Source organism: Amblyomma mixtum, chromosome 7 (assembly GCF_055824585.1).
Source record: "Amblyomma mixtum isolate Tamu chromosome 7, ASM5582458v1, whole genome shotgun sequence".
NCBI lineage: Eukaryota > Metazoa > Arthropoda > Arachnida > Ixodida > Ixodidae > Amblyomma > Amblyomma mixtum.
The window spans coordinates 148,210,960-148,236,986 of NC_143018.1; the positions used below are offsets into that span (position 1 = coordinate 148,210,960).

The 26,027-nt window shown below is 46.8% G+C and overlaps 1 protein-coding gene and 1 long non-coding RNA gene across 3 annotated transcripts in view; both read right to left on the minus strand.

Moving 5' to 3' along the window:
• LOC149337815 (agrin-like) overlaps positions 1-26,027 on the minus strand; it is a 353,629-nt gene that overhangs the window by 322,429 nt on the left and 5,173 nt on the right. The gene's annotated exons all lie outside the window — the stretch shown is intronic.
• On the minus strand, positions 1,648-2,894 carry LOC149337817 (uncharacterized). Its single transcript, XR_016284660.1, has 2 exons — positions 2,801-2,894; positions 1,648-1,890 (listed from the first exon to the last, which is right to left on the minus strand). It is a non-coding gene; the product is annotated as an uncharacterized LOC149337817 (long non-coding RNA).

The following is a 26,027-nucleotide window of genomic DNA, read 5'->3' on the forward strand; positions in this document are numbered from 1 at the left end:
CCTCACTGAGCCGCTTTGCACTCGCTGATGGAACATTATACCGTCGGAACTTTCACGTCACTGGGACCTGACCTCGCTGTCGGTATTCCCACGCAACTCTGCACTGTTGTGAGAGCGGCTTTCGACAATGTGAAACACGGAAGCATCCTGGCCAACTTGAGTTCTACCGATTGTGGGGCTAGGACCTACGCGTATGTAAGAGATTTTTTGTCTAATCGCCAGGCCTTTCTTCGGATTGAGGGCGAGGAATACGGCCCTTACATGATGGGAACACGGGGTACCCCTCAGGGAGCAGTGTTATCACCGCTCCTGTTCAACATTGCTATGATGCGCCTCCCAAGCCAATTGGCTCGGGTGGAAGGCATTCAACACGCGTTATATGCAGATGATATTACAATTTGGACCACTCAGGGGAGCCTTGGGGACATGGAGGACCGCCTTCAGCAGGCTGCTTCCATTGTCGATGCGTATGCTAATTACTGTGGCCTCCAATGTGCTCCAGCGAAATCAGAGCTTCTGCATGTCAGAGCGAACCCAAAGGATAGGACAGCAATACACATCTCTCTGTCAGGAGGTCCTATTAGAGAGGTGGAGGAGCTCCGTATTCTGGGCCTTTTCATTCACCAGAGACTCAGACCGGACTCCACTATTGCGAAACTCAAGAGAGTAGGCGAACAGGTAGGGCGCATGATCCGCCGCGTTTCCAACAAGCGGGGTGGTCTGCGGGGCAGGGACGCGCTTCGGCTCGTCTATGCCTTCGTGACTAGCCGGATCCTCTACGCCGTGCCATATCTCCGCACTACTAAGCAAGACGAGGCGCGTATAGACTCCATCATCCGCAAGGCAACTAAGCGAGCCCTGGATCTCCCGGTGGCTACCTCTAATGCCAAACTCAATGCATTGGGGGTGGTAAACTCCTACCAGGAGCTGCGGGAGGCCCAGCTCGTGAACCAATACACGCGGCTCACGCAGACGGCTCCTGGGCGCCGCCTGCTAAACCGCTTACACATCCAACACGACTGCACTCCAGAGGAGGCGGAGCGGTCCCAGTACTATCCCAGGCAGCACAACAACATTGGCCGAACGTCGCGCAAGTGTTGGCAAAACTTGGCACGAACATCGGTCCTACACTGGCATTTGGGCCGAGCGCTACCACTTCACACATTGGCCTTACTTTCATGCCAGTTTTGGGCCAACGCTCGGCCGATCAAGCGGCCAACGCAGTCCCGATGTTCGTTCTGCAGCATGGACCAGCAAAGGTCTCATACTGGCATCCAACTTTCAAACATTGGTAGCCAAGTTTCAAACATTGGTAGCCAGCTTTCGAATAATGGTTTCCAGCTTTCGAATATTGGCATCCAGCTTTCGAATAATGGTTTCCAGCTTTCGAATAATGGCATCCAGCTTTCGAACGCTGGCACATGCAATTAACCCACTCGCCAATGACCGGCACTGTGGATAGATGTACATACATAACATTCTACCTAGCAAATATTCATAAATGAGGGTGCGAAAGAATTCCAGAAAAAAGACCCGTTTATTGCTTTGAGTTACAAGAATCACGCTTCTAGCGCACACAGGATGGTTTGCGCTACCACCAGCCACCCTGGGGAGTAAAGAAAAGGGGCCCAAGAGCATGGTGGCAGAGGCTGTGGGAAAACAATTTATTTTCAAGTTTGGTGAGTGCCGATCAGGTTGGACAAAGCATCTCGGCAAGCTGCTGCGGCACGGCTAAGGCATCCAAAAAGCGCTCAACGGAGCTGTCCTCCAGTGAACTGATCAGTCATATCCGAAGTAATCGTTGCACTCCACTTGCAAGGGGGCTGCTGGACTGCATTCAAACAAATTCCTCGTCCAGTTCTTGCACGATGGCCTCACGAAGTGCCAAGCCTGCAAAGAGATGCATGATGTCATGGTAAGTTGAATTATGGCCATCACAGAACAAAAACAAACATAACAAAGATAACACCGAATTTTGTGAAACACAGTAATCGTGAAGACACTAGCAACATATTTTACAGGATAATTTTTAATTTATTCTTAAGAACCAGCCCCACATTAGTTGTACAAAGTGGAATTTAATTTACTAAACTTCCCTTACACCAAATGGTTTAATTTAGTTTAATGCGGGGTGTCGCACTCCCAGTAAATATACTCAATGCGAGATAAGGAAATTAATGTGATATTGAAAACAGATTAATGTATTATTTTGTTTTAATATCATAACTTGTGTCTCTAAATTGCGAGGTAATTTTTTATTCCAGTAAATATGCACAGGTTGTAGCGTCTCTTCCACATGGACGTCAAAACAACATTTTTGATTAGTTTTATTTAATGGGGTCAAAAATGCGGCTTGCGACTTTTGACGAAATACGCTGAACGCAAGGAACTCAGGGCACCTTTGTTTTACCTTAGTTGCTTCGCATGCATGCTATAGTTGGATTCGAAACTGCAACTTGAAAACCACACAAAAATACTAGTCTGATAGTCCAGAGTAATGCCCTTTTTCATTGCGAGAGAACTTGGGCAAAAGCTTTAACCAGTAATTGCGGATTTTCTATTGAGTCTGCAAGAGTAGAAGGCAAAATGAAACACTACGGAAGTATTACACATATCCTTACCAACTAGTCTGCAGTGGAAAATTAATTAAGCGGTTCTGATTTCCGTCGTGCATAAGCGGTAAAGGACATATTCCCGAATGCATCCTATCTCAATTCATATGAGTTCAAACCCGCTGTTAGCCAAAGTAGTGAATCTTTAGTGAGTTCATCTCACCAAAGACGAAAAATTAAATTCTCACCATTCGGCCACAATTCCACTGCGCACGACGTCAAGCAAGCCATTTCGCAATGAGAGTGGGTACACAGAAGTCATCCTCGTGCTTTTTGGCTCGCTCTCTTCTCCTGCCGAAAAAATAAAGGCGCATGTAGTCAAAGCAACATTTACTACAAAAACCACTTTAACTTCCAGACGTATATCAAGATAAAAGAGTTTTAGTACTTACAAAAGATCTTGCAGGCGGTACGAACAGCGTCGGAGCTCTCCTAATATATGAGTGTGGCTTTTCGCGTGCGCAGACTATGAACGGTGCTAGCTCGAGTGTGCATGCATTTTCGTCGCGTTGGTTTGCACGTGGTTGAGCTCCGCCGTGCAGTCAAGAATGTCTTATTGTGATGAGTCGCGCGGTTCCAAGACGAGCAGTGGAGACGATGGTGTGGGGGGGTGGGGGGTTGGCTGGAGGGGAGAGAGGAATTTTCCTTTACACAGGTTTTGCGGTTCCGAGAAAAGTCCTCGAGCTGAAAGGTGGAGACAGAGAGGTGGAGGAACAGCGAAGCGCGTAGCTGCGCCCGAGGGAAAACAGGTTTGAGAAAGTGACAACCAGAAAGAAAAAATAGCGCTTCGCGGGGTGAGGTGTTAGCCCGCTACCTGGAAAAGGGCACGGCCGGGAGAACAGGTGGGGAGATATTGGACTTGAAGACTTGAAAGAGAAAGGGAAAGAGGCCAAAACACGTGAAAAGGGTTTGGAATTTTTGGAGAATGAGTCACATGGCCACAGGCAGTACAGAAAGGAATATCTACAAGAGAGAAGTGGATGGGAAACACGGAAGCGTCAAAGTATTGCTACAAAGCTGCAGCAAAAGCCTGAAAATTTTGAAGTGAAAAACTTGGAGCTTCAAGATGCATTTCGCCAAAACGACTTGAGACACTCGCGTATTTTGTGGGGCCGTATGATGTGGCTTCTGTTAGTTCAAGATAGCTTAAAATGTTACCACATAATAACAAAAATATAAAGCAAAAAAAATATCCAAGCAGAATGCGCGCTCTTTCATAGTTTCATGTACCGTACATGCGCCAAACAAGCTAGGTTAACATGCGTCTAACGCCAGTTGTCAGTCTATTTATTCAGTGGTCGTCGAAGAATCCTCAAATTGTTTGTTGGTGTGGAAGTTTCGCGCAAAAAAGCAAAAACAAACAAAGGCATGTTGAATTGTGGTTCGCAACTACTTTCGACGGTTTTCATCAATAAAGGTCATGTTCGAAAGAAAAAAAAAACTTGCGAGTAAATATGCAAGGACGTGAGCAAGAGCTATATTGCCCCCAATGCAAATTACGCAACAGAAGAATAAAATGGTCAAAAACAACAATTTCCAACACAACGATTTGCAGAAAAGGAAGGAAATAGCAAATCAGAAAACACGGGAAAGGCGCAATCACAGGGCACGACGTAGGGAAGCGTAGGAATCGCTTAGCACGTGTCCGCGTGCGTTTATGAAGCACCCGCCTAATATTTCACGAGCGCAACGCATAATTCAAAATTACGAGGCGACTGCTTCGTTTCTGGACGTTGCCAAAACTGAGCACAATTTCGGTTTAGCGAATGCACTTGCGCTAATCTATTACGTTTGTATCGCGATCTCCCTGAAGCAGACACCAGCTGCGCACTGCGGCAGTGAATTCCTAGAGCGAACAAAAAAAGGTGATTTTTTATTCCAAAAATTTAATAAAATGAAACTTATTTGATTTTTGTTGAAGGCACCTGTTCACAATTTTTGTTGAAGGCGTCTCGGGTGTAATCAGAACGTTAATTCTGGTCAACAGGACTTCGATCGCAATTCTAAACGTATTATTGCTGCTCACTGCGCAACCAGAGTGCAGTTTTTCCAACGGAATCATGGGTAGCTTTGCTCACAAACTGCAAAAGTGTTCGCTTAAAATATAATAATAAATAAAACCAAATCTTTGAACTCGCATGTTTTAGCGCGTTCGAAAATTATGAACTGCCGATATGGTACTCGACAATAAAATTAATTTTGAACCCATTTTAATGGATGACACAATGTTTACCAACGTTTGCCAGTATACTTTGAACACTGGATAAGCGGTGGTAATCCTAGGCCAATATAGCCAGCTCCCGGAAATGGCATAGCCAATTCTGGCAAAGAGTGGAACAACACTGGCTAACATGGCCCATGATAGCCATGATTCGATGATGGCACAGCCAGCAATGGCAAACAGTGGGGCAATCCTGGCTAACCTGGCCCATGATAGCCAGGATCTAATCAGGGCTCAGCCAATACTGGTAAAGCGACGGACAACCAGGGCCATTGTTGGATGTGCTAAGGAGTGGCACAACCAATATCGGATGCTCACTGGCAACTCTGGGCCTAGTTAGGGCCACGCTTTGCCAGTGGATTTCCAATATTGGCCCGCCGTCGTGTGCTACCTGGGATGGCGCCATATGCTCTGGGTCTCCCCGCTCCCCCGTAACATGGACACCGACATGCATGAAAACAGACGACAAGCGCGGGCTCGGGCTCTTGAGAGACAACACGGCTCCCGACCCGGTGTATATTATGTAGACGTAGCAGGGCCATCGCCCACGGGATTTTACTCGGCCGCTGTCGTTCACCAGGAAATGCACGTTGATGGACTCTCCTTTCGAGCCCCGAATTCAATGCGCGCCGAGGAAGTAGCGATAGCGCTTGCTGCCGCCCACGCCAATTCGAGAATAATCATCACGGACTCCCGAAAAGCATGTGAACATTACTTGGCAGGGGAGATCTCCCCCTTAGCTGCTTGTATTCTACGACGGACTGCCACTGATCCAACACCCAAACAAATCATTTGGGCTCCTGGCCACCAGGGCTTACGAGGTAATGAGGCCGCTGACGCGGCTGCCCGAGCGCTTACTCACCGGGCTCCTCATCCCAGCTCTTCTGGCTCGGAGACTAACCAGCCGCTGCTGCGATTCAGGGAAATATTAACACATTATAGCGACAACCACCGCCTTTTCCCGGCCCCTGCAAAAGGGCTGAGTAAGACGGAGGAACGAACTTTAAGGCGCCTGCAGACAGGTACTCTACCCTGTCCTGCAATAATAAAACATTACGATCCTAACACGGATGGGCGATGCCCACACTGTGGGGAGACCTGTGATATCTTCCACATGGTGTGGGCATGTACTCAAAATCCCCACCTCCCCCCTTCCCCTACCCCTTCCAGAGAGGCATGGGAGACTGCCCTCCTCAACTGCTCCTCGCTTGAGTCCCAAAGGGCTCTGGTGAAACGGGCGAGAGACGGGGCCTCGTCGTGCGGTGTCCCGGACTAGGGACGCCGACCATGTAGCGGGGCCACTCTGTGGCTCCCAAACTCTTTTTCACAAAATAAAAGTTTTCACCACCACCACCTGCACTGTTGTCCTCCACGAAATGCATGATCTACATAGTTCAAGCCATCTGGGCGTTTCTAGCACGTGCGAACACGTCCGTTGTCGGCTCTCGTGCTCTGGTCTCTATCGCTCTGTCCGCCGTTATGTTGGTGCTTGCAATCATTGCCAGCGTCGGAAGCGGCCTACAACTACTCCAGCTGGCCATTCAGTCCATCGACATCCCTCCAAAACCATTCTACCATGCTAGATTGGACCTATTCAAAGGTAAAAAGAACCGCGGCAGGAACAGGACATAGGAAGAAAAGTGTACAGGACGAGCGGTAACTAGCAACTGCTAGTTATCGTTAGTTAATTGCTAGTTACCGCTCGTCCTGTCCACTTCTCCTCCTACGTCCTGTTCCCATAGAGGGGACCACAAGTGGTCCCCTATATTTATCGGGTGGCGCACAGCCTAAAGAGGGTGGCAAGCCGTTACGACGTAACCGTCGTGTTCTCCGCACCGAGAAATCTGGGCGGGTTGTACTTACAGATGGGGTGTAAGCGATAAGAGGCATGGCAAAGCTTTCGTTTCCTGCGCCTTCGGCGTGGTCCCACTGACGTGTGGAACGGTCTACATAGGCCAGACGGGATGTTGCATCAATGACAGGGCACGTGAACCAGTGCTTAGCAGTATTAGGAATCTAGGCAGTAGTCGCCGTCAGGTGGACGTGAATTTCTTGAAGCCTTCTCATTAAAAAATTAAAAATGGAGCACATGTATTAGTGATAGCTCTGTAGCTCTTCCAAGAAAAGACATTGGCTGTCTGTAAACGTTTTTATGAAGGCCTGTACCGCCAAGAATGCTCTCTCCTTTTCTTGTGTCCGACGCCCAAATCTGTGTGGTGTTGTGGTGCTTTCATTGTTAGTTTCCTTTGTTTTGTTTTGCTTTGCGTTTTAGGCATTGAGTTCTTTTGCTTCGAATGCATGACACTGCTTTTGCTAGGATTGACTGACGCTGCTATCACTAAGATTTGTTTGCTTTGCTTTTTTGTAACCATTGTTATGAGCTAATGTTTAAGTGCAGGGTAGAAGAAGCGATCTGCAATTTGTGCTTAGTCTTGTGATTTGCAGATTATTTGTTACTGGCTGGGTTGAGAGCTATAGAGAGTTGTCACATAGTGACGGAGGGTTGCAAATATACTCCTGTTAATTCTTCCAATAAACAGTTCGTAGTGTGGACATGTGTGCCATGACACTGCCGGACACGCCCACCACCGGCATTTCCATTGGGACACGACACTGCTCGTCACACCATGCGCTCACTTGTGCTTTTCGTACAGGTAATCTTCGCTACCTGTTCACGACGTGCGGGTGATTTCATCGACTGCCCCTCATCGCCTTATCTGCTGGAGCATGCAAGCCTGGAATTGCACGCCTCTCCGCCCCCACGAAAAAGCCCGGTCTTCATGCCAAAGTTGGAACACAGTGGAATTCACGTCTGCCAACCTGGAACTGCAGCAGACGTATTTAAACGCCCACCACCGGCATTTCCATTGGGACACGACACTGCTCGTCGCACCATGCGCTCACTTGTGCTTTTCGTACAGGTTAGTTACCGTCAGAATTCTCTTTGCATTAAGACGTCAAACCCTTGCTTTTTCGCAGTGTCGTGCCCCATTGAGCTCTTTCATGTTAAAAAATGGTTATTGTGCTTCGCTGAGTGCTCTGCGGTGCTTGTGTGCAATGTTTACCTTTCCAAATTGCTCATTTTCTTATCAGGTGATGTCGAGTTAAATCCTGGCCCCTCAGTTGCATGTGAGTCCTGTACGCAGACAGATACTCTAGATCTGTCAATGGTTCTACAAGCCATAAGTAGAATTGAGTCGGGCCAGGTGCAGATTCTATCGGACCTTGCGGAAATACGCAATAGACAAAGTTCTACTGATGAAGAAATCAAAGGCCTTTCGGAGAGAGTCAAAGTACTGGAGCAATGTGTTAATGTGAATTCAACTGGCGACACTGCGCAAGTCCCGTCTACCGAAATAGCGACCTTGAAGGCTACTCTTGATGATGCCGAAAACAGACTTCGAAAGAACAATCTTCTCTTTTTTGGTTTCAAAGATAACGTATCTGAGACGTGGAAGCAATCCGAAGAGGCTGTTGTCTCCCTTTGTGCTACTAAACTTGGTATCTCAATTGACCCAGTTAACATAGATCATGCTCACAGGGTTGGCTCTTTCCAAGAGGACAAAAGTCGCCCCATTATTGTGCGTTTTGCCAGATTTAAAGACAAGGATGCTGTTCTTGGTTTGTGCAACAAGCTTAAAGATACTGACTTTTATGTTCGCGAAGACCTTTCACGCCCACTTCGTCTCGCCCGCAAAAAGCTGCTTGATTTTGCAAGTGGCCAAGACTTATCTTATAAATTGCGGCACAACAAACTTGTCATTGATGGTAAAAGCTATGTCTACGATGCTAGCTCAGATACTGTGATTCTACAAAAAAAGTAGCACGCAATCAATCTCGACCGCGTCAACCTGCATGTGATGCTCGTATTAAATCTAACCCCCGTTTTTCCTCTCATCAGGCAGGCATCAGTGTCATGCTTATCAATTGTCGAAGTGTAAAGAATAAAAGTGATGAACTAGCTGCTTTAATATCTTCTTCGAACACGGATGTTGTTATCGGCTGCGAATCATGGTTAGATGAATCCATTTGCAGCGCTGAAGTGTTTCCTTCTGAATATGTGTCTTACCGAAAAGATAGAAACACACACGGAGGAGGCGTGTTCTTGCTCGTAAGGCAAAATATAGCAAGCTTTGCGGTCGCTACTGGTGATATCAAATGTGAATCGGTATGGTGTAAATTGGTGCTTGAAAATCATGAATACCTTACTATCGGCGCTTTTTATCGCCCGCCTAATAACGACTCCCATTCCCTCAATGCCCTTTCGAATGTTTTGCTGAAAGTTACAACTGATTATTTCCTGATCGGAGGGGACTTTAACATGCCTGACGTTCAGTGGCAGAATAAATTACCAGTGCTCTCCTCCCACTCGTCTTTGTCCTACGCCTTTAATAATCTTATCCCAACACATGGTCTTTTTCAATTTGTGGCAACTCCGACCAGACGACAAAGAGGGACAAGTTCTATTCTTGATCTCTTGTTTTCAAACTCCCCTTCATTGCTCGACTCTCTCTCGGTTGTGCCTGGAATAAGCGATCATGACGTTGTAGTAGCCCGCGTTGTAAGTCCAAAACCGATCATTCCTGTGCCGCGGCCTCGCAAAGTCTACAACTTCGAAAGAGGAGATTATAATAGTATTATCGTTGCCCTACAATGTGAACTCGACAGCTTTGTTCAGATTAGCGGTAGCCGAAATGTAGATGAATTGTGGTCCGACTTCAAAGATAAGGTCCTGAGCTTAATTGATACTTATATACCTTACCAAATACTTTCGGTAAAACGCAGAAGGTCTAAGCCATGGTTCACGAAAGAAATAAAGACACTTATTAACAAAAGAAATCGCATGTTTAGAACCTACAGAGACCAGACTAACTCTCCTGCTTTTCAGAGACTTGAGCGGTTGAGTGCGGAAATCAAGTCTAAAATCAAAATAGCAAAAAAAGAGTTCTTTGTTTCACTAGGACCGAAAATTGCAAGTAATCCAAAAACTCTGTGGCATTTAGTTAAAGCCAATAACAAAGACGAGGTCGGAATACCTCCGATAAAAGATGAAGGTAACATTCTTACTAGTGATGCAGATAAGGCAACCTGTTTTAATCAGTATTTCACCTCTGTTTTCTCGGACTTAGCACCAGGGCTTACTTCAGTTACTACGGGTACTGAGACCATGCCTGACATTACGATTAGTAGGTCTGGTATCTTTAATCTTCTGCGAAAGCTAAAACACAATTCTGCTCCTGGCCCTGATGGAATACCGAACTTTGTTCTTAAATCTTGTGCAGACATTATATCTTATTATTTATCCATATTGTTCACAAAATCTCTGGCCACAACTGAACTCCCCCATGAATGGAAAATAGGGAATGTAGTTCCAATTCATAAGAAAGGACTGAGGGACTGCGTCTCAAATTACAGACCAATTTCCTTAACTAGCGTTTCCTGTAAGACACTTGAACACATAATTTACACTAATATTTGTTCCCATCTTGATAACGACAATTTCTTTGTAGATTATCAGCATGGGTTTAGATCAGGGAGGTCGTGTGTTACCCAACTAATTGAATTTTCTGAAGACATATTTAGCTCATTCGATAATGGTTTCCAAACTGACTGCATTCTCCTTGATTTTCAGAAAGCATTCGACAAAGTTTGTCACGCTCTTCTCTTTTGCAAACTATCTGCTCTCGGTTTACCTCAGCATATTCTTTTCTGGCTGCAAAATTACCTAACTGGCCGTTCGCAGAAAGTAATCGTAAATGGAGCTGAATCTGCTACCGCTTCTGTGACATCCGGGGTACCACAGGGCTCTGTATTAGGGCCTCTTCTTTTTTTAATTTACGTTAATGACATTGGTACTGGAATAACTTCAAAAATCAGGCTCTACGCGGATGATTGTGTTTTATACAGGGAAATTAAACATGATTCAGATCGATTAGCTTTACAGTCCGACCTCCATAGAATATCCCATTGGTGTCAAAACTGGCTTATGTCTCTAAACGTTTCCAAGTGCTCTTATATCCGTTTCACCAGAAAACGTAATTTCATGCAGTCAAATTATTACATCGATGGTCAGCCCCTCGCGTCAGTTAACGAAGCTAAATACCTAGGTGTCACATTTTCTTCAGACTTAACATGGAATCATCACGTTCAATGTATAACCCAGAAGGCAGGTCGCGTTCTGAACTTTATTAAAAGAAACTTCAAACAAGCCCCACAAAACGTCAGGGAAACACTTTACGTTACCAATGTCCGCCCTATTCTTGAATATGCCTGTATTGTGTGGGACCCTCCCACACAGCATCTTATTAACAGTATAGAAGCCATTCAGAATCGTGCCGCTCGCTTTGTAACTAGTTGTTACCAATTTCCCAGCAGCATCTCCAGTATAAAACGTCAGATTAACTGGGAGGACCTTTCCCTGCGCCGTGAACGATTTCGCCTTTTATTCTTGCGGGACGTTCTGTACAACGAAACACCGTTAGCTAAAAGTAGATATTTACAGACACCGAGTTATGTATCTGAGCGGCGAGATCACAGCCTAAAGATTAAAGAAATTTTTGCCCGCACATCTGTTTATAAGAAGTCGTTTTTTCCGTGCACTATCAGTAAATGGAACCAGCTGCGTCCTGACATTGTTGAAACTGCTGATCGTGCAAAGTTTGTCGATGCACTTAGTCATTACGCGTAACTTTCTTCATTTTTCCCCTTTGTGTCTACTGATTGATTACCCGTGTATGTTGCGTGTGTTTATTTATTACTTTGGAGCAATTATTGATTGCCCGCGTTTGTTTCTTGTATTTGTTATCACTCTGATGCTTTGAAATGGGTTTCTATCGTTCCTCAATTCTGCAATGCCCATCAGGACAATGTATTTGATGCCTGTACTGTTTACACTTTAGAACTTTGGCGCTGACAAGTGTTCCAGTTTTCTGCCTCGTCCCCCCTACTGTAATGCCCACCAGGGCGATATGTAGGTACTTGAATAAATAAATAAATAAATACACCCCGTTTTATCTCTTGTATGGCCGCGAGCCCCAATTGGCTCTTTAGACAGAGTATTTATAAATCTGGTCGTCCGCCTTCTGAATATGCCCGCTAAGCCATAGCCCGTGCCGACCAAGCTAGTCAACTCGCACGATGCCGCCTACAACAGCACAGCCAGCTCGTCACCGCCTTCTCCCGTGGGTCCCTTGTGTTACTCTGGGCGCCTTCTCGCCGAGTTGGGCTCTTGGAAAAGTTCTATCCCACTACTTTGGCCTGTACCGTGTGCTGCGCCAACTCACCTAGGACGTCGCTCTTGCCTTCCCTGAGTCCGCTTCCCATCCCGCACAGTCGTTCACGTCTGGCACCTCAAGATCTACCAGCTGCCCTGCTTTGACAGCTTGCAATCAGCACCGCGACGGTGCTTCTGAGGCCCTGCTACGAACCCATCGAACGGCGACGACGCGGACCAAGTTGTGTGTACTTGGCGGGTGCTCGCTCGCCGCATGCATCGCGGCCTAGTGTTCCTTCGGTGCCTTGAGCTTGTGTTGTGTGTTTCTACGTGCTGCGACCGCCTTGCGCCCCATAACAATATGGTTTGGTTTATTGGTTTATTGGGGTTTAACGTTACGGAGCAACTCAGGCTATGAGGGACGCCGTACTGAAAGGCTACGGAGATTTCGACCACCTGGGGTGCTTTAACGTGCACTGACATCGCACAGCACATGGGCCTCTGGAATTTCGCCTTCATAAAAATTCAGCCGCCGCGGCCGGAATCTAACCCGCGTCTTCCGGGTGAGCAGCCGAGCGCCGTAACCATTGAGCCACCGCGGCGGAGCCCATAACATTATCTTCAACTTCGCTCTTGTGGAAGGCAATAAAAAGGCTGTTGCGAGCTGGCGGAAGGAAATGCCGCGGATAGTTTCCTTCCGTTTCTCAAACACATTTCTTTAAGAGTCCTTCAATATTTGCGCTGGTGGCTTGAACGTCCAGCACGCTAACATTAGAGTATCCGTACCATTCAGCCTCGCCACCCACTCACGGGCTAGCCACGGGCGGGCGAAGCTGGCTGCTACGACAGGAGCATCATTCTCCGGCAGTTGTGCTATTCCGCTCCGTTCCCTTCGTGCTGGACTACACCCGACTGGCCAAAGAGGAGAGGAGAAGGTTAACCAGGAGAACATACCTTGCCCTGGGGGAAAAGAATAGCAGGCACGCGATGCCGTCAACTTTTGAACACCGGCGGCCGTGGCGCCCCCGATCCGGGCGGAAACTAAGAGCCGTCGCGGGGCAGTGGGTTGCGCAGAGGATCCCTCGGACTCGGGCTCATTGTGACGGATGCAGGGCTCGGCGGTCGCGGCTTGGAGAGTCGCCCTGACAGATGACCGGGCTGGGTTGGGCGGATCGAAGCCGGGCGGCTCGGCCACGGGCCCTCCATTCGATCCACGTCGGGACAGCGATCCGCATTCGTAAATCAGGCGCCTGCGCTCAGTCCCGTGGGCCGGCTCGTCTCCCGTGCGGAGCCCAGCGGGAAAGCCTTAGTGGGGGGGGGGGGGGGGCGGTTGCGCTCGCCGCTTCCCCTCGTCATGCGGCTATTCGCGACTCCACCGCACTTCGTCCGTTAAATGGGGCTCGAGAAAGCTGAGTTGCTTACGCGAAGCTCGCCTTCGTGGTTGAAGTTGGCCCTTATGTCGACATATTCCACAGAGAATAGAATCACTGGTACCGGCAGGCGCAGTGCAGTGCTGGTGAGTGGCAGCACAAATCGTTGTTGCAGGAAGGCTGGGTCATCGTGTGAGAAGTGCGCTCTCTGTGATGGGGACTGTAAAATCTGCAGGCACATCATTCCGCTAAAGGCATATTTTTTTTATTAGCGCGAAAGCTCTCGTACGAATACGAAAAAAATCGGGTTTTGAGGTTAACAATTCGCGTAACATAAGATGTTGGGGAATTGGTATAGTTTTTGAAGGCATCATTTTGTTTGCAGACCCGATGAATTGATAAGTGGTCACTTAGCTGTGTAGCAACGGCACCTGATTTGGCGCAATCGGTCGTTTTATTTGTCATAAATAAATCAAGGAGGCTTTCAGAGCATGCGCGTGGGTTTCGTTATTACATTACTGCAGTGAAAAGAATCTAACTCATGCCAGCTGGAAGTGTTTTCAAGTAGGTTTATGCTGCAGGCGCTACCGATAATGAGCTTTAAGCTATTCGAACAGGCAAAACTTAATATCTTATGCAGAAAGGTGATGAAGAAGTTCAGTCTACCGTCCGGTGGCCGGTATATAACGACAGAACCGGTTTTTTGGATTTGTAATGCCAACGCTTCGTAATTAGCTGTCACTGCGGAGAATTAGGAGAGCATATTACAAGTAAGCTGGTTTCAGACAACTTGCAAGACGTCTCGCCTCGGCGTCGGAATCAGTTTAAGTAGAAGCTATTGAACCCATCTAAACTAAGTACATCTTCTTGTGAAGTATTGAACGACTGCCGTTCCTATGTGCCGAATCCTACAATTCTTTTTGTGTCAGCCTCTGTGTGATGTAAATAATTCACCCGAAGTGTAGCCGGCATCCCTTCAGGCAGTGTTTCACAGCCCTTCCACGCTTTCGCGTCATGCCTACATAGGTGGAGCTTAAGTATGCCCAATTTTTTTTTTCAAGACTCGGGTCTTTTTTCTGAACCAGTTGTTTATCGGAGAATTTCAGTTTCATGAATTTCAAGTGATGGACAAGAATTTCATATTGCATTTCATAAGAGCTGGGCGCTGTCTGTTTCCCGGCGCACAGTCCTCTATGCTTTCTGAGAATTATTGCAAGGCTCGTTTGTACTGCCACTTGTCGGATGTCTTTGTTTACGGAAACCTTGCACGAATATGTGCGCCAGAGGAAGTAGGCGCCATTTGCTTTGCGAACCTCCTCCAACATTTTTTTTACCAGTAATTTGCGTGATTGTATGAGACGTGCTGTATTTACTGACATGGAACCGGAGTTTCTTCAGCGAAAATATTGGTGTAGCTCATCCCTGCCGTTATGTAGAAATATTCGCGTTAAAAACAAATATGACGTGGAGACAAAAGCACCTTATGCCGTATTTAGTCATGCGGCTTGGAGGTCGGCCTTAAATTTGGCAAACAGAAAAAGCCAAACAAAGAATTCCGGATTGGTCGACGAACGGAAGCACCAAGCCGCAAATACCGATCAAGGTACGTCGGAGCAGTGGCTCAGCAGTCAGACCGCAGACGGTGCACTAGCTTACGGAGCGCGGATTGCACAGAATGCGCGCTACCTGAAGGCATCACAAATGATTCGTTCTCTAAAAGTTCAGCCGGCCCCTCAACGTTCGCGGCGCTGCCAAACAGCGCAGCGCTTCTCTCAAACGAAGGAAGTAGAAAACTTGACAAGATTACCGTCAATGATTCTGCCATTACAGATAAAAAGGAGATAGCTGATGCTTTTAATACTTATTTTCAAAGCGTTTTCACTAAATCTAACACTCCGTTAAACGATCGTCGTCTGAACAGTCTCGAAAGAAGTGTCACTATTAGCAGAGAAGGAATAGTAGAACTACTCCTGCGGCTGGACCCCTAGAAATCCCCCGGCCCCGATAATATTCCCACTACCTTTCTTAAAATGTACGCTGAAATACTAGCCCAGTTTTTGATAATAATATTTAATAAGTCTCTTGAGTCGGGCACAGTACCAGATGAATGGAAAATTTCTCGCGTGGTTCCAGTTTTTAAAAGCGGCAGCCGACTGCAAGTTGGTAATTACCGCCCTATTTCATTGATTTCCACCTCCTGCAAAGTGCTAGAACACGTACTCACCAAATACCTCAACAATTATTTAGACCACACGGGAATAATGACCAAAGCACAACATGGTTTCCGTCGAGGATTCTCAACTACAACACAGCTAGTGGTCACTGTAGATGAACTTGCTAACGTGCTTGATTGTGGTGGCCAGGTCAACATAATTTTTTTAGATTATTCCAAAGCTTTCGATAGAGTGCCTCATCATAAACTAGTAATAAAAATGAAATTAATAGGCATTCCGGATCAAATAAAAAATTGGGTCACATCATACTTATCAAAGCGAAAGCAGTTTGTCGACATCGATGGAGCCACCTCTCGATTCTTAGAGGTTTACTCAGGTGTGCCTCAGGGATCGGTTCTGGGTCCGGTACTATTCAATATCTATATAAACGACCTCCCAGAAGCTCTCGATCCCTCAGTGTCCGTAAAGCTTTTTGAGGACGATTGTATTCTATTTAAGTCTATCAAATCTGTGTCTGACCAGCTTACTTTGAACGCAAATCTACAATATTTAGCTAAATGGTGTAATGAATGGGAAATGGTTATTAACTTTGACAAAAAAGTTTCTCTCTGCATCTGTAAAACGACCACGCAACATAATTTTTCATACAACATTAATAACATTGTAATCAGAGCTGTAAAAGAATATAAGTATCTAGGTCTCACAATAACGTCACGGCTGAAATGGACGAAACACATCGAAAATATATGCTCCTCCACCCGCAAAAAGCAAGGATTTCTGAAGCTTCAGATGAGCGGTTGCCCTAGTGCCCTAAGACTGAGGGCATATAAATCTATTGTAAGGCCAAGTCCCGAATATGCCTGCATTGTATGGGACCCCTACACGATAGATGACATTCAAAAACTAGAAAGAATGCAACGTCTTGCGGCACGATTCATTTACAACCGTTACAGGCGCCTAGACTCTCCTTCCGCCATGTTGAAACTCGCAGACTTAGAACCACTGGCAGATAGAAGGAAGAAAGCCCCTCTCAACTTCCTTCATTAATTATACTTTTCTCGACTTGGTATCCGACCTGAAAATCACATCGTTAATGATTCTGCACGAGCCTCGCGCCATAAGCATGCCCTTAGCCTGAAACCTATTTTTGCACGCACAAATACCTACAAGTTTTCTTTTTTTCCGAGAACAGTTTCTCAATGGAATGCTCTACTGGAGAACTCTCCGCTGCTTTGTAATAATTCTTGATTTTCACTGCTGGTTTAGTAGCTGTACTGTAACCGCGTTTTCAATTGTACTTTTGCGTTGTTTGTTTTGTGACATTTATATCGATCGGTACTATCGCACCCGTTTTGCTTTTCCCTCCTGTATGTATTTCCCTCTCCTGCTTGGACATACAGCATGTCCGCAGTATTCAATAAATAAAAATAAAAAAAATACCGCCGGCAGTTATCCGGTTCGGGCGCACGGAAAGTTTGGCGTTGGCATCGCACAGGAACAAGCGCTCTCGATACTGCCATCAGTATCGCCATCTGACGTACTTCTCGCCAACACCGAACTCCTGCAAGTCCAGAAGCCGTTCAAAGGAACACACTGAATTTTCAGCCGCCAGTTTTTTTTTGTGTGTGTGTGCAATGGAAAGCTTGCTATTGTAGGGTGTTCGATTTCGCCGTGGTTTGCTAGAGATGAATTTTACCGAGAATTTTTCGATCAGTTCGTGGACCCGTTTTCATGTAGGCCCATGATAAAAACAATCTTCCGCGAAAGCGATGGCGATTGCACATTCGAGAAGTGATGTACCACGGACTAATATATATCCCTCGACCCAAGATTGTAATTAGACATTTTTCACATAGACAAGTATGCATTTCAGTTCCCGCCGCACACAGACGTACTTTCAGCGTCAACTGAAACGCGAACAGCACAACTCGCAGATATTATACTAGGGAGGCAAAATACATGAGCAGCTGATTTTCCCATCGAAGCCGAAAAGACCGCTCTTCTGAAGTGTTAATAGGCCACGCCTGTATTTCGTCTCCAGCCTCTAATATGCCTGATTTTTTGTGTTCTTCGCGTTTCATTTGATGCTTGTAGTACACCTCGTCGACGCAAGTTTTTTGGACCGTGGCCTGCTCTTCAAACAAAGAAACGCAAAACACAGTGGCGCCATCATGTGACAAGAGCTAAAAGCACATCTTCTGCGATGTGAAAGGTGTGTCGCTTTTCATCAAAGGGCGCACTGGACAGATTCTAAGGAGTAAGACATCGGAAACCCTCCTGAAAAAACAAACACCGCATTAAGTTGGCTTATGCAACTTAATCATTCAAAAACTAAATTGATGTCTTTTACTAACCGAATGTCTCGAATTCAAACAGCATACTCCTTAAATAATACCTCACTCGAGCTAGTCACCACGTATAAGTACTTAGGACTTCACCTTCATTCAGACTTAGCATGGAACCACCATATTAACCTTATGCTTGCATCTGCTAATCGGTCATTGGGTCTCTTAAAACATAACCTAAAGCATGCTCCTCCTCACCTCCGTGCTCATGCCTATACCACTCTAATTCGACCTAAAATTGAATATGCCTCGGCTATTTGGGACCCTTACCAATCTTACCTAATAAATAACATTGAATCATTGCAGAACCGCGCCGTTCGTTTTATTTACTCCGATTATTCACGTAATACCAGCGTCACAGCCTTAAAGAAACGCGCAGGTCTCCAGGATTTATGTCTCCGCCGTAAAATTGCACGACTGTCACTTTTTCATAAACTTTATCATCATCCATCACTTCATAACGACTTTTTTTCTTTGCCTACTTCGATTTTTGACCGCCGCGATCATCCCTTTAAAGTTAGACGTTTCACGTGCAGAACATTTATCTATGCGCATTCATTCTTACCACGCACAATATCTGACTGGAACACTCTGCCTTCACACGCACTCTTGGTGTATATTTAACAAGTTCAATGTCTTGGCATCGTCACGTGCATTTCGTTACTGCCAAAGCCTGTCGTGTTTTAGGTTTCCTGCGACGTAACGCTAAACTTTTCCCTTTAAAGACTAAAGAACTGCTGTATAATACAAACGTTAGAAGCATACTTGAGTATGCTTGCACAGTCTGGGATCCGAAAACCTTGCTTGACGTTCAAAAGCTAGAAAGAGTTCAGAATTTGGCCGTTCGTTTTGTTTTCAATAACTATGGGCGATATTTTAGTGTAACAAGCGCGAAAAAATCTTTGGGTTGGGACTCACTTCAAAAACGTAGGAAAGTACTGCGTTTAAAATTATTTCATAATATATTTCATTCTAGAACTGGAATAGACAGAACCAAATATATAGCCAACCCTGATTACGTGTCTTTACGTAGAGATCATTCACTTAAAGTTAAAGAATACAGGTGCCGGACTGACCTTTTTAAAATGTCTTTTTTCCCCAAAACGGTTTCAGAATGGAACAAGCTGCCTGAGGAAGTAGTGTCCATATTATCAAATGATTCATTTTCTTCCATGCTGTGACATTTTTTTGTGTATAATAATTCCGTGTTCTTTCTATCTCATTGTTATCTTTTTTTTTGTAACCACCTGCACGCGGTGGCATTTGTGTACTTTTTCTTCTACCCCCCCCCCCCCCCACTGTAATGCCAGCCAATGGCGCTGTGGGTATGATGATAAATAAATAAATAAATATCGCAACCACCACTGATCCTGATAAATATTTTAAACTTATATCTTCAATAACTACTGCTTAACTCTTCGCATACATTGTTATTTTATTTGTTCATGGCTTCCTTTTTTACAGGGTTTGTTACTAAAAAGATTCATTGTATTAGTGTTCTGTTTGTATAATTTTAATAATGCAGTAATCTTCGTTCTTTGCCGCGCTGCCATTCTTTTGATTCTTTTGCTTACTTATATGTCATGCAAAGTGTCTTATTTGTGCTTTTGATTGATTGTTTTGCTTATTTATTTCATCCAGTATGTCTTATTTGTGCTTTTGTTGTTTGTTTTATATTTGTGGTTTTTCCTTTATTCTGTTCAATTGCCTGTGCCCCCCCCCCCATGTAATACCCTCTCGAGGGCCTTTAGGGGTATTCTGTATAAATAAATATAAAAGAAATCGGTGAGATTTTACCGAGACGTTGTCACGTGCTTCGATAACTACAGCGCATTTGACGGCACATAAGAAGGCACAGAGAAAATGAAGACACACAACATACACTGTGCCTTCTTCAATGCCGTCTAATGCTCAGTAGTTAAGCGAGACTAAGAACAACTCGCCTAATGGATTGTACTGACTAGGGTCACGCGGCTGGTAAACTAAATATGGCTGGGTTTCACAGCAAGATGGTACTTAAGTTTCTTTTTTTGTGATTTTAACTGCCAAATTAAAACTGCTAACTCTAGTTTCTTCGACAATGCAGTGCTCAGTTCTTACTACATGAAACAGGTGACACGTTTCTTAATGTTGAGAACGGTCACCGACGTTCGGGAGGCATGACTCCTCGCTTTGGTGACTGGGTTAGTTGGTTCGGTAGTGAGGGCTCGGTGAATCTTATGTAAAAGTGTGCAACATTTGTTCCTGACCGGTACTCACCTATGGGGCAGAAACGTGGAGGCTAACGAGAAAGGTTCAGCCTAAGTTAAGGACAACGCAGCGAGCTGTGGAAATAAAAATGACAGGTGTGACCTTAAGAGAGCCTAGTTAAAGCGTCGAGCGTTACGTCAGGACGTGCCGGCATTGCTAGCGGCGGAAAAAAAAACCCGCACTCAAGCCCCCAGCATGCTGCAGTGCATCAAGCCATCCCAAAAATTCAGGCGGGCACTTTGCTGACCTAAAGTGCGGTGAGGCGAAAGCCTTAAGCGCGGTGTTGCTGCTTGTGTCACTGATGTGTGGTAAAAATGTTAAGCTTCACCTCTGAGTGTGGAGCGTGACAGCGTCTCGCAACGCTGCGAGTGAGTCCACAGAACGCCATCGCCCATACGCCTCTACGCCTTACTCGTCGGTAAATTGGTTTTTGAGAAAAGGAAACGTATCTGTCTCGCATATCTCCGTGGACACCTGACACCAACTCGTCCAGCAACTTACCTTGTCGGACACCTGAACCTCGCCGTAACGGGAAGGGAGGAAGATGGGAGGGAACGAAGACGCCGTATTCACTAGACGCGTCTTTGTTCATTCAAAACAATCGAGCTGGCATGGCGGAGTGGTTAGCGTGCTCGTCTCGCACTCCGAAGACCCTGGTTGTATTTCCCAACTCGACCAATTTCCTACTCAATTTTATTTATTTATCTGGTCTGACTGGAAAGGTTAATTATCATGCAATTGTCATAGAATGCCTTAAATCGCGTTCCGATATCATTCGAATAAAATCGATTAAGTATCGATTAAGTATGATTGGCATATGCCCATATAAAGCACGTAACCGAAGCGCGGACACGGCTGCCGACACGGCTGCCGACACGGCTGCTAACGACAGTACGAGGCATTAAAGGCTTTCGCCTCAATACCATCGACAAAGTCGGCATGGACTTTCTGGAAATATTTCCTCTGTCGTCAACCGTTCAGAAGTGGATTGTTGTCGCCGCAGACTACTTAGTACGCTTAGCTAAAACGAAAGCCCTTGCGCGAGGTACTGCCGACGAAGTGGCTCACTCCTTAATGCACGCCATTGTGCTTAGAAATATCGCCGCATCGACCATCATTACTGGCCGAGGCAAGGCGTTTACAGCTCAGATTCTGCGACATCACCATCATCAGCCTGACAACGCCCACTGCAGGGCAAAGACCTCTCCCATGTCTGTCCAATAAACCCTGTCCTTTGCCAGTTGCGGCCACCGTATTCCCGCAAATTTATTAATCTCATCCGCCCACATAACTTTCTGCCGCCCCCTGCTACGTTTACCTTCTCTCGGAATCCACTCCGTTACCCTTAAAGACCAGCGGTTATCTTGCCTTCGCATTACATGCCTTGCCCAAGACCCCTTCTTCCTCTTGATTTCAATTCGGATATCATTAACCCGCGTTTGTTCCCTCACCCGACAACTTCCGCTCTCTTAACGTTACACCTATTATTTTTCTTTCCATAGCTCACTGCGCTGTCCTTAACTTAAGCGTAACCCTCTTTGTTAGCCTCCACGTGTCTGCCCCACAGGTGAGTACCGGTAAGATACAGCTGTTGTATATATATTGGTGCCCGTGCGACAGGGGAATAGTGCCGCTTGTTTTCAGTCTCGTCTCCCGTTTCGGGTTTACTTAGTACGCAGCTCGAAGTGGCCGCGTGGATTGCTCAGCCCGCACTTGCCGTGCAGTTCTTGTTCAGTTGTTTTCCTTTAGTCGTTGTCCCGGCGTCTACGAGTGGCCGATAAGCTTAAAGAATTAAAGATTAGGGAAGGCACGAAGGATGAGACAGACCCTCATCTACAACTTATGCCTCTTTCCCTCACTCCCCTCACCACCTCTGCCTTCCCTCCCTCTCCATCACCTCACCGAGTGAATCCGTGCCCATGTCTGCTTGTCAGATTATCGAATAGTTCTGCCCTTACAAACAGCGGACATTTGTCAGATGACGGAACATACAGGAGCTGCAGCGAGAAGTCCTGCCAGGAATAACAGCAACCTTCTGCCACACGTGTTTTCTCACTCGCGTGTTCGTCCGGTATACCGCTCTTCGAAGAGAATGACTCCTTCTCAGCGAGGGATCGCACCTTCCGGGGGTCAGTGCCGCTGTATATTTGCGGCCGCTAAAGGAGCACTGGGAGACGTTCATGAATAAATGGAACGCCTTCCCTGACGTGCGTGACGCCCTTCGGCGGCGCCACCTCCAACAGAGAAGGCAGGTGGCGGGATGCATATGGATGTGTCCAAGCTGGCGCCGTCGGCATCGATCGGGGCCTCCGGCGGCTCAAATTAAAAGCGGCCGCCCATTGAGCAGAGCGCCCTCCGCGCCGAAAGCAACAGCCGTAGGCTGCCAGCGCAAAATTGAAATTCTGCCGCCTCAAAAGGGGCCCGCGAGCAGCGCGAATAGGATTCTTGCGGCCGCTGGCCCATTGTGTCCCCGGGTCTCCGTCCGGGCGCCACGAGCAGAAAAGAGCGGCCTAATTACGGCCGCCACCTCAATGGGGAACGCCGGGCGCCGGTGGCTTCGTCGAATTAACCAGCCGCTTTTCGAGAAAAGGCCACATCCCTGGACCCCCGGACAAAGGAAAGGGCTGCGCCGAAGAACAGCCTCTCGACCGCACTCTAACGGCCGTTGTCGCGCCAAGCACGTACGCACGGCAAAACGACACCGCGCTTTCCCGACGGTCGTCCGCAGCGCGCTCCCATTCAAATCACGGCGGCCGATGGGCAGGCGCATCAATGCGCCATCAGGCAGGCGTCGCACGCGCCTCTGCCGTCTATGATGAGAGCAGCGCGTCGCTTCCGAGACACTCTTCTTGCGTCCATCGGAATTCTCGCATCGCGGGGCCGCTTTTTCCCTTCATCCTCTCCCGCAGTAAAGAGCTGCCGCTCCGATAAGCGCCCTTCCCCCCGTCACGGATGCCGCGACCACCTGCCGTCAACTCCGGTTCCCGCGCCGCTCCGGGTGCGGGCCCCGGGCGGAAGAAGGGCCGCCCACGCGGCTTGCGCCGTGAACTGTCCCGTGGCGCAAAGTTGGACTCTCTGGGGCTCCGGGTTGCCCGTCAGCGAGCCTCGAAAGTGTCAGCTTCGAGGGCTAAGCATCGGCGGCGCCCGGCGGACGCCGCCCTCCTCCTCCTCACCCCCTCCCCATCCCCCTCGCGGCCACCGCCCGTTCGGCGTTGTTCTCTCCGGCCCTGCCCGTGGCCGCGTTTTTCCGCGGCGAGCGGCCGATTAGGTACGCCGCAGTCAGCATCAACCGCGCTCGGAGGATCCGAGGACGGCCTCCCGAATGGCTCCGAATAGAAAGAATGCTGCGTCGCTCGAGAGGTGGGGGAAAATAGAGATCGCGCGCGCTACGCATTAACCACCTTTCATTTCATTTCATTTCATTACCTTAAAAACCCACGAGGGGTATTACATAGGGGATGGGTACATACATTTTGATGAGCTAGTGTTAACACAACGAAACATGACTGGTAACAATATTGGCAAAGTTGGATGAGCACACGATAGCTGCGATGTCGTTGGGTAGGTCGTTCCAGTCTGCTGCAGTACAGGAAAAAAACAGTGCAGCAAAGGTGGTAGTACGGGCACGAGGTCTGGAAACTTGAAAAGGATGACGAGTGCGATGAGATATGCGGGCTGGAGGGCCGATGTAGGGTGTGCGGCCTAGTGAACTATGGAAAACTTTATGCAACAAGCAAAGGCTGGCAATGCGAAGTGATGAGGGCAATAAGTCGGATTCAGCTTTCAACGCTAATACACTGGTATCGTAAGAATACGACGAACGGATGAATCTGGCTGCTCTGTTTTGGACTGATTCGAGTGCATTTATAAGGTAAGCTTGTTGCGGGTCCGAAATGGGTGAGGCCTATTCTAATTTTGGTCTGTCGAGGGATTTGTATGCTGATAACTTTACATGTTTAGGGGCTTGGCGGAGATGACGTCTGAAAAATGCAAGTGTTTTATTAGCAGACGAAATTATGTTCGTAACGTGTGTGCTCCAGGACAAGTCGCTACACAATGTAATGCCTAAATACTTGTATGATAAAATCGGGTGTACAGGGACGTTAGCTATTACTTATTCTATTACGTCGCTATTACGGCTTGTAGTCTGCATTCAGTACCCCATACGCAGTGCACAACTGCAAGCATGCGCCCAATTTCTCGCCGCGGATCACCAAGCGTTGTGGACAGCACTTGTATTTTTCTTCTTGTCGGCGCGAACGAGACAAGAGGCAAAAATATCCAGGCTTTTCAGCCACACTGTGCCATGGGATGACGGTGATAGCAGCTCCTAGCTGGTACAGCGCGGCGCGCTTGTTTTTATCGACCGGGTTCACCGTAGAGGTCGATGACGAGGAGATAAAGCAGTGCATCCAGCGCTAATCCCGGAACCCGCCTGCGTCGCACAGTAGGTTACTGGGGCAGTCGTTACAGAATGATAAAACTAGAGGACTTAGTATCGACAATGTCCTGCACAGCAAATTAGTTTTGAAATGTAAATAAATAAGAAATATTTTTAAAACCCAACGTGTAATTGAAATAATCCATAATTCATTCTTAGTAATAAAAGAGACGCCAAGGGCTTGAAATTACAGACCGATCACCTTGCTATTTATTTATTTATTGCCTGCTTCGCCTGTTTCAGGCATTACAGAAGGGGGTACTTCGTAACAAAAATCTCATCGAAATCACATGCGGAAAACGTGGTAAAAAGCATGATTTGCTAGTATTGAAACAACATTTGGTGGAAAAGCATTCCAGTCTCTAATCGTACGTGCAAAAAAAAAAGAATAACGCAAGACGTCACTTCTAAAAGAAAGTTCGCGAAAAGAAAGTTCACGAACTTTCAGAGACTATCCGTTGACTACAAGGCATTTGCTATGGTAATCGCTAACAGAGTCAGGACAACCTTAGACTTCAATCAACAAAATGATGAGGCAGGCTTTCGTGAAGGATACTCGACAGTAGACCATACTCCCACCATCAGTCAGGTGATAGAGAAATGCGCCGAATATAAGCAACCCCTTTATATAGCGTTACTTGCTTTCTAAAGCATCCGACTCAGTGAAAACATCAGCATTACGGAATCAGAGTGTAGAAGAGCCTTATGTGATTACACAGGGAGACACAGATACCATACTCCTCTATACATTATCATCATCAGCAGCAGCAGCAATAAAATTCCAATAAGGAAGAGACCTGTGTCCGAGGCCTGATTCTGAGGCCTGGGCTGGGAAGGACAGTTTGGGGATAAGATCTAATGGAGAATGCCCAAGTAATTTGCGATTCGCTGATGACATTGCCTTGCTGAATCACTCAGGAGATGAACTGCAAAGCATGATCGATTTGTTAGACAGGCAGAGGAGAGTGGTGGGTCTTAAAATTATCGTGCAGAAACCCAAAGTAATGTTCAACAGTCTAGCAAGGGAACAGTAGTTCGCAGTTGGTAGCGAGGTGCTGGAAGTAGTAAGAGAATATGTCTACTTAGGGCAGATAGTTACCGCTGATTCGGTTGATGAGAGGGAAACAACTGGGAGAATAAAAATGGGGTGGGGGGCATATGGCAAGTGTTCCCAGATCATGAATGGCAATTTACCAGTATCCCTCAACAAAAAAAGTATAGAACACTTGTATCTTACCGGCACTCAACTGAGAGGCAGAAACATGGACGCGAACGAAAAGGGTTCAACTTAAATTAAGGACAACGCAGCGAGCTATGGAAAGAAAAATAATAGGTGTAAGGTTAAGAGACCGGAAGAGGGCGTAGTGGGTGAGGGAACAAACGTGGTTTAATGACATCCTA